Consider the following 9780-nt stretch of genomic DNA (forward strand, 5'->3'; position numbering starts at 1 on the left):
CCCCCACCCGCCTGCCACTGGGCATGTCTGACCAGTCATAGCCAACAGAGGACAACACAGTCAGCTGAGCAGTGGGCACCTTCCAAGTGGAACCCCCAAATACTGCTGACTGCTATGTCACTGTCCTCAGCATGAACAAACCACGCCAGGTCATGCATTGCAGAAAAACCCTCCTAATCAACCCTGGCTGTTCCAACGCTTTGCTCAAGGCTTATTTGTCTATGGTTAAAAATTTATAACATGACAGTCTTTGACCTCAATGGCTCATTGTGACCTAATTTCCTGTATTTCCAAAGGCATTCATGTAAAAGACCACTCCCCTCGCCTCCCCCCAAACCCTCACCCCCTTCACCTCCCAAAGCCTGTTAATTATGAACCTAAGGAAAAGATCTGAAGCCATGAATCTTGGCAAGTAATAAAAATCTTTTTTGGTATTAGGCCTACCTGCGCTGTATCAATATAGCACAGAGATTTGTGTCACCCATCAAACAACCCAGACCATCACAGGGTCTCAGCATGGCTCCCCGTATACTGCTTCTCGGTGGCTCCTTTTCCTATCAGCATTGCCCAACTACTGCAGTTACATCCCAACCTAGTATTTGCTTCTTCTCCTTCGGGGTCCAGACACACTGCAAATGTGACCGCTGAGGAGAACGCCCTGTCTCTCTGGCTATAGAGTGAAGTGAAAAGGGGAGCAAGAAGAGATGGAGGCCAAGCATGCTGGTGTATACCTTCAATCCCAGCACTTAGGAAAAACAAGCAGGCCAATTTCTGAGTTCAAGGCCAGCCTGTTCTCCATAGTGAGTTCCAGGCCAGCAAGGATTACACAGTGAGACCATGTTTTAAAAAAATATTTTAAGATGCAGACAAAAGAAGGTCATTTAAAAGGGCCAGCAAGAGATGATGGTGGTTGTGATGATAATTACATGAGCGAAGGTGAGGTAAGTCCTGGATGGATGTTGTAAAGGTAGTCAGAGGTCCTCAAGCCCCAGGTGGTGGGAAGGCCATATTGTTCCTCTTGCCACTGTGACCAACTATCTGATAAGAAGGGACAAAAAGGTGTCAGAATTTCTTTGGGCTCATGGCTTGAGGGGATCTAGTCCATGATTGCTGGGAAGGCACAGAGGTAGCAGGGGACAGTGGTTTGATCATGTCTACAGAAAGCAGAAAGCGACAGAGGACAGAGGGAGAACTAGGGTATAACTCACTCTTAATGGCTCACATCTCCTAGCTAGGCCCTACATGCCGAAGGTTCCACAGCCTCCCAGACAGAGCTACCACCTAGGGACCAAGTGTTCAAACAAGTCAGCCTAAGGGGCATCTTATGGATCTGATCTATAATTGCTCCTTTTCTACCTGTGGACCTTGCAACAGTAAACGAGGGGAATATATGTTACTGTATCAGCGTTGTGGGTCTGGTCCCACAGAGTAAACATCTCTTTCTTAGGGTGCAGTACAGGGATACCCATTTCTCCGTGAACCGAAGTGTTTGCGTGTCCTGTGAAGTTTTCTGCAAACACCACAGTCCCTTTGCTTTGTGCCACTCATCCCCTCAAACTGCTCAGCGTGCTCCTCACGTGCTTCCTGGGGGGCTGGAAGGAAGTCAAGGACTGATCCAGGGTAGAGGCTCAGCAGGCAACTATGAGACACTATGGCCGTGAGGTGACCCACAGTGTCAAGTGGCTACCCTGTGTCCCTGTGTGATGGGGTTTCTAAAAATACCCCCCCTCCCGGGGCCTGCTACTCCTGGTGCACCAGCCCTGCCCTCTCATGTGCCAGGCAGACAGCAGGGGCATGAACAACCCGCTCCCTCCTTACTCTCCCCACGGCCTCTCCAGTCCAGGTCATTGTCTGTTCTCAGCATGACTGTTGCCTAGCCACCTGCCTTCTCTTTCTTCTCCAAGTGGACGATCAGGTGGTTACTGGGAAGCATGGGGACCTGTTAAGAGGCCACAGCATAACACAATGAGCAAGGCTTATTCTTCTAGCCATTCAGTTGTTCGGCATACCTTAAAACACCAGGGTCAAGGGCCTTTGCCAGGTCAGGGCTATAGTAAATGCTACACACTAGGCAACAGAGAAGTTCATGCTCTATGACTCTATGCAACTCTCGAGGGTAGCCCAATGCAAGTGTGTAATGAGAGAGGTCAGGATGCTGGTGACATCTTTGGAGTGAGAAAGGACATGGGGAGTTCTCAGGCCTGGAAATGGATTGAATCTTAACCTGAGTGGCTCTCACAGGGCTGATTAACATATGAAATACACTGAGCTGTAAAATACGAAGAGTTGCATTCTTTGATTCATGCTTGTTAAATTGCAATCCTTTTTTGTGGTTTTTATGTCAAGTCTATTCTGTGTTTACTCTTAAGAGCTGTACGCACACCCATAACTCAAGAACAGTTGAGAAACACTATCCCGACATTTTATCAGGGTTTGTGGCTGATGGCTGGGATAGTGGTGAAGACAGAATTTACCGCTTTATCCTTTTCTGGGTTTCTCAATTATTCCACACCGAATATATCCTGCTTATATAATGAGATTAAACATGCTAACTGTTATTTTTAAACATTTTAAAAGTGCGAGCCCTTGAAACGAAACACTGGGCAAGCATGAGGCAGGTGGCTGTCTTCCCAGGGCAAAGCCTGCTCACCAGTTTTTGTCCTCTTCCCCAGCAAGGACACCAGCTCAGGAGGACGGTCCAGGTCTGTGGGATTTCGGGCCAGCTAAATAAAGTTCTTGGCTCCGAGAGGGCTGAAGTAAGTGGAGCTGCTTGGGGAGCCCTCGGGGCTTTCCTGTCCTTGCCCAGAGGGGTGTGCCAAGCACAGCCAGGGCATCACACCTGACTCAGGTTCCAGCCAAGCTACCCTGAGTCTGCCCAGGATCCCCCAGCCCCAGCCAGCCTGGACCTCTGGCTCCTTTAACCCTCCCCCTCATTGGCAAGAAGGAATAACTGGTGTGTGAATTTGAAACCACGGATAAGTGAAGGGGACCTGTTGGTTGAGAGTTTAAAACAATGAAAAGGAAACCTTGAAAGCCTGAAGAAGGGAGAAAGTGGAACAAGGAGGTTGGAGGATGACTCTGTCCTTGGTTCCCCTCCCCCCTTCTCCCTCTCCTCCCCCCCCCCCCGGAAATGGGGCTACTGTGAGAGAGGATCTGAGGCGGCTTTTGTTGTACAGTGTTGTTGGAAGAGGTAGCAATGGTCCCTAGCCCCCTACTCTACTTACTACTCTTGGCCACCAAAGTCTAAACCTAACAGGATCTGGGTGGGTTTGTCTGGGTGCCCGCAGCCTAATTTCTGCATCGGCAAAGCCAACACGGTCCTGTGAGCAGCGACTTGTGATTTGCCAGAGTGTTTTATAGTTCCAACCTAGATCCTAAAAACCCTTCCCTCTTCCTCCCACCTCCCTCTCCAGCCCCTCAACACAAGACTCCCACAGAGAAGTCAAGTCGTGTGACGGCTTTCCACACTGAGCCAAGGCAGGAGCCAGTGGCCAGTTCTGCCCTGTGACACACACACACTCGGCCTTCAGCAGTCACATGGGTTCCAGCTGCCACCACTTGCCCTCTGTCCCTGACCTGGTACTCTTTTCCTGGCAGGCCTCCTGAGCTGACTTGTCCCCCCCAAGCTATGGCTTGGCAGACAACTGGACTGACAGACAGACTGCCAAGAGGCTTGGACAGTTCTGTCTCAGCTGACCTCGAGGTGGGAACCCTTCCAGGAAGCCTCCTGAACACTGCAGAGGGTGCCCCATGGGAATTAGGTGCCTTGCTGGCCTGAGACAGGAGCAGACGGAGTTGTTGGCAGTGGGTGCACCACAGCCAACCACAGCCAGCACCCCCAGCAGCGGAGAGCATGAGCCCTGGGTGCTGAGTGAGGCTAAGTAGGCAGCCAAGGGCTGCTGTTCAGTATAGCTCATGGGGAGGTTGGAAGTCAAGCATTGCTGGGCCTTGGAGAGCAGGACAAAGACGAGTCCAGAGGTGCCATCTAAATGAGCACTCCTCAAACAGAACGCAACAATAAACAAACACAACACAACACAACGCCCAACTCTAGCACAATAGGACTCAACTGGAAACCATTTTTTTCATGAGGGGATATTTGGCAATGTATTGGGACATCTTGGGTCATCAGAACTGTGAAAGTACTGCTGTCACCAGTGGAGAGGAGGCAGCCATGGAGTGGCCTAGCATTGTCTGGCCCCATATGGACAGTGTTGTGGTATTCAAGTCCTGGTCAGAAAGAAAGCATTCCTGAACCTAAAAATCAACTCAAAGGACTAACCCAAGGCTATCATCTACAGACTTGGGACCCTCCAGAGCCTAACCAATGCCTCAAGGCCAAAGCCTCAGCACACGCACAAAGATGTCCTTCAGCCAGGCGGTCGTGGCACAGGCCTTTAATCCCAGCACTCAGGAGGCAGAGGCAGGTGGATCTCTGTGAGTTTGAGGCCAGCCTGGTCTATAAGAGCTAGCTCCAGGACAGGCTCCAAAGCTACAGAAAACTCTGTCTCAAAAAACCAAAAAAAAAAAAAAAAAAAAAAAAAAGTCCTTCCATGATCTTGGTCTGACCCTCCTCAGCCTCACCTCCTGTTGGGTTTTGTCCACACTGAACCATTCACATCTTCTATGTGTTCTATGACTCTTGCTAGTAAGAAAGGGCTTCTGCTTCCTGCCTGGAATTTTCTCCTCTCACTCCGTCTGGCCAATACCCTTGCTGTTGAGTCCAGCTGTGACATTGCCTCTTCCCTTGCAGCCATTTCACCTCCTCCACGGGTTGTTCTGCCCTCACCTCAAACAGGGTGCTGGGAGGGTTCTGTGTCAGTCTGTGTCTGAGCTCTCCCAGAACACTGGTCTCTCTCCCCAGTGCCAAGAGAGACCTCAAGCAATTGGAGTTAAACTGCTGATCACCGATGTTCCCCTGACCATGTGGTGAGTGGGTACACCTGGCCCTCAGTCACAGAAACTCACTTGGGGAACTGAAGAAAATGCAAAGAGAGAAGGATCTGGTCAACTGGGTCACCCAAAGAAGGCAGGAAGGCTAGGGAGACTGCACAGTGGATTGAGCACTGGCCCTGAGATGTGGGGAACAGAGGGCTGATCTCCAGAACCCTTGTTCAACACAGCAGAGATAAGGGGTCCCCAGGGCCACCTGGCTAACTAAACTAGCCAGAATCAGCAAACCCCAAGTTCAGGAAGAAGCCCTGTCTAAGTCAATACTAGTGGTTGAGAACCTTGACATCGTTCAGGATGAAAATCCCAAAGAACAGAAGGAGGTGAAGAGGTGGTATTACTAAAACAGGCACTTTGCACCATTTCCTTAACACACAGCCATTCGAGTTTCTACATTATGATTTTATGACTTCGATTCTGATTGTTTAGGAGGCATTATTGTTTTTCTTGCAAAGAAATATGCTGTTTGGGTAAGGTGTATCATCTCCTAAGACACTAATGGAAAAGAAAGAGTTAAATTGAAATAAATAATAGTGAAGGAGACACTCAGCATCAGCATCAACTTCCAGCCTCCACATGTGCACTCACACACGTGCACTCATACCACACACACACACGCATGCGTGCACACACACACACAAAGAAGGAAGGGAATCGGGACAGGAAAGATACTGAAGGGCCAAGGAAGACTCAGAGTCATTCAGTGTGGAAACTCAACAGGGTGGCAGAGGTAGACAGCCAGTTCCAAAGGAGGCTGTGTAGGCTCCTGATACTTCTCGGGCTGGACATGTGGCGTCTGACAGTGGGCTTTCTGCAAGTGTTTGGCGGGGCTTAGCATGAAGACACGAAGATTTGGTCATTTACACATGTTAATTGAAGACTCTTGCTTTTTTTTTCAAATCACCCACATAGAGAAGGCAAAGTGGCAAGAAGTCTTTCTATTTTACATAGAAAGATGCCTGTGCTCCAGGAGGTGAAGGAATCATCTCTGAATTCCCAAGTACTGCCTCTCCCTCCCTCTTTCCTTCCCTCCCTCCCTGCTTCCTTTCCCTTTGGGCTGCACCATTCTGTGTTGGCCAGGGCGATATCAAGCGCCCAGCTTTTATGAGCATTCTCAGGAGACAGCAAATGAAGAACAACTCTCCAATGCGTCTCCTGTATCCTTGTTCTGAGACTGGCTGGGATGTCGCTAACCCATAATGAAGCACACATATTGAAAGGATAACTGAGTTCGAATTGGCTTATGTGTGCCCACTCTAACATCCTCCAGGTTAAAATCCTGTCTTCTCCTCTCATATTGTCCATTGTCCCTGTCTCTTTTCATGATCTTCATAAGCAGCCACGGACCTGCTTTCCACGGCTAGGCTACTTTTCAATTTCTTGTCATTTACATAAATGTAACCATGCAATATTCCCCGTTTTATCTGTCTTCTCTCACTCAATCTCATTTCTCTGAGGTTCAAGCATCTTATTGCATGCCTGAAGAGCCCGCTACTTTTTTTTTTATTGACGATCAGCACTCCAGTGAAACTTCACATGACAGTCTGTTTATCTACTCACTTGCTGGTAGATGGCTCCAGCTTGGGCTAATCACAAAGAAATCTTCCACGGCCATTTGCAAAACAGTCTCTCCATGTGGACAGATGTCTTTATTTTTTGTAGAGGAAATGTCTGTGTCATGTGATCAGTGTAGACTTAACTTTCTAAGAGCGCGTAACATTGTTTTCCAAAGTAATAATACCATTGTACAGTTCCACCAGCGGAACATGAGAGTTCTGGGTCCCCCCACCCCACCTGCATCAGCAGCAGGTGTGATCAGTCTTTCTCCAGGCGAGATGTTTTAGTGGGTCGTGGCCCACACTCTGAGTTTGTTTCTACAGAGGATGTTGAACATCGTTTTATGTGCTTACCTGCCATCCAAGCGTCCTTTCTGGTGACATGTCTACTTAAAAACAGACATCAAGAATTTGTCTTTTTTTTTTCTCTTTATGTCAGTCCCAGGTCCTCTAGAAATCAAAGCCTGAGACAAGAACTACAATTCCTTGGGGACTTTACTGGAATGGTGAAAATTTCGGTGATCTGGGCAGGGGGACATGGAGAAGGGAGACAGTTAGCATGCGAAGTACCGCTATCCCCAAAGGTGCCAAAGAGACACGGCTAGTCTCACGGCAGTGTTTGATCAGCACCTAGAATGCTTTGGAAACATTCGCCAAGAGTGAGCACTCTGCTTGCAAGTCCGGGAAAGAAGCAGCAATAGATATTTCTCTGACAGCGCCCCGCTTTAGAGCAGGGTTGACGTTCCAGAGCCGCCTCCTGATTACTTCAGGGCTGAGCCTTCAGTGCCACAGTAGCCGCTCAGGTGAGGGCATCTCACACCTGCATTTGTTGCATTTTACCTGAGCCCAGAAGACAGTGGGCAGCTGTTTAAAAACCACTTATGAGTGAGTACATGTGATAACTGTCTTTCTGGGTCTGGGTTACCTCACTCAAAATGATGTTTTCTAGGTCCATCCATTTGCCTGCAAAATTCAAGATGCCATTATTTTTTTCTGCTGTGTAGTAACTCCATTGTGTAAATATACTACATTTTCCTTATCCATTCTTTGGTCGAGAGCCATTTAGGTTGTTTCCAGGTTCTGGCTATGACAAACAATGCTGCTATGAACATAGTTGAGCACATGTCCTTGTGGCACGATTGAGCATCCTTTGGATATATACCCAAAAGTGGTATTACTGGGTCTTGATGAAGGTTGTTTCCTAATTTTCTGAGAAATCACCACACTGACATCCAAAGGGGCCAAAAGAACAAATAATCTGATTTTTAAAAATGGAGTACAGACCTAAACAAAGAACTCTCAACAGAGGAATCTAAAATGGCTGAAAGACGCTTAAGGAAATGTTTAACATCCTTAGTCATCAGAGAAATGCAACTCAAAACAACTCTGAGATCCCATCTTACACCTGTACGAATGGTTTTCCTACTATCCCCCAAGGAAAGGACGAGGGACCCAACAGGCTAGCAGAAAGGAGCTATTGGCTTATCTTGAAATGGCCAGGGCCACATCTTTCACATGATGAGGGTGGGGATGTCAGTCAGCAAAATTTTCCTTAAAGGGCCCAAGGGTGGCTGCTTCAGGGCCTGCAGCCTAAAACTGGTTTCTGTTGCAACTGGCCAACCCTGAGGCTGTAACTCAGGTGTAGCCAATGCACAGACAAACAGGCGTGGCTGTGCCCCCTCTACAGTTTTACTTTCAAATCCAGGCAGCCTGACTGCAGGTCATGGTCTTCAGATCCACGGGCAACAGCTACAGTGCATTCCCTTAGTATATAGAAAAACTGGGACTAAGCAGAGAAACAGAGCTGGTTGTGTAAGCAGTCTGAGACGCATCTGACTTTCTGACCAATATTTCCACTCTGCTCAGTGATGTTCGTCTTGCAAGTTCTGTGTGTGTTGAGGGAACTGGCAGCCAGAATCCTTCAGGGAATCACCCACGTAACCTCTAATTCTTCAACGCATTAGTTTGTTTCTTTTTGGTGGCTAGAGAGGCCCCAGGGACTGAAGCCTTCCAGTCTCCAAGAATGCCACAGAGTAACTTCCTGTCCCACGTCACTGAGCAAGGCTGCTTTGGAAGCCTCCCCCGGGTCAGGCCCTCTGCCACCAGCCTCAGCCGCCCTGGCAGAGCAGCTCCCAGGCCCGGCCATAGAGCACAGAACGAAAAAGTCGTTAGAGCTTTGGATCCTGTAAAAACTCTAAAAATATCCAGGAATGTGTGCACATATGTGGCCCTTCTGTGATCAAAACATCTGGAAAGAAGATCAAATCCTGTTTTAATCGGCCTAAACTTATGCAAAGATTTTGGATAGGAGCAGAAGTTGAAAGTCATTGACTTTACTTGAGGGGAGAAATAGGACTTCACAATTGTTGTTGTTGTTTTTAAGACAAATCTAATAGAATCCTTCCCTGGGGGGAGTTCTAGACTTGTGCTTCCTTGGGACCCTGGGATTATTTCTCCTGTGGGAACTCAGGGGTGGGAAGTTCACTGGCTACGAGCTTGAATTCCTGATTTGACGTTTTTATTTGTAAAGAAAAGGACAATTAAAATGCTATGTCCCTTACTAAGAAACATTAGGAATAGACATCAAACCAAATGACACCCTCAAACACGAAATTTGAAGAAGGGCTATTGTAACCAGGCATTTACCAGATAGAGAAACTGAGACTCAGGGAGGGCTTGCCTGGTGGTCCACGGAGTAGGGAAGAGGCAAGACTGGCTGACAGATGTCTGAACTCTCAGCCCGCTAATGCCCTGGGAAGAGGAGTTGCCGTGGAATTTCCATCCTGGTTCTGCTTTGCTCAGCCAGAGGGCCACCTCTGCTAAAGACAGCGAGCGCTGCCTGGGGAAGCCAGGCTCAGAACTCCCGAATCTGGGCAGCTGCTTGCTATGAAGAACGAATAGAGGCAGGTGGATGTGTACTGTCCCCAGAGCTAATTGTGGCCCAGACTAGAGTAGAGTGTCCTGGTTATTTGAACTAACTAATGGATAAACCTGGGGTCCTATTGGGACCCAGGCTTTTATCCTTCACTAGCAGCAGGTAACTAACCGTTTTCCTGAAGCAAGGCCCTATGGGACAAGGAAACAGGCCACTCCCTAAAGCTTAGGCTGCACACCTACGTCACTCATCCCTTCTATCTCTGATCTGAGCCACTCATGGTTCCCACTGGTCCCTGAAGAGTCAGTAGAAGCTTTGCAGCTCACTGCTCTGGCAGATGGGAAGACCAGGCAAGGATCTGAAAGAGAAGACACAGAAGGGCAAGGGTCTTAGTTTAGC

At 48.4% G+C, this 9780-nt stretch overlaps 1 long non-coding RNA gene across 1 annotated transcript; it reads right to left on the minus strand.

The window, feature by feature from the left end:
- Positions 1–876: 876 nt before the first annotated feature.
- On the minus strand, positions 877–2747 carry LOC126509771 (uncharacterized). Its single transcript, XR_007594255.1, has 3 exons — positions 2651–2747; positions 1819–1939; positions 877–1038 (listed from the first exon to the last, which is right to left on the minus strand). It is a non-coding gene; the product is annotated as an uncharacterized lncRNA (long non-coding RNA).
- Between the last annotated feature and the right edge of the window lie 7033 nt (positions 2748–9780).

The sequence above is a fragment of the Alexandromys fortis genome, unplaced genomic scaffold, assembly GCF_014885135.2.
Source record: "Alexandromys fortis isolate MF-2015 unplaced genomic scaffold, M_Fortis_MF-2015_v1.1 scaffold_92, whole genome shotgun sequence".
In the NCBI taxonomy this organism is placed as follows: Eukaryota; Metazoa; Chordata; class Mammalia; order Rodentia; family Cricetidae; genus Alexandromys; species Alexandromys fortis.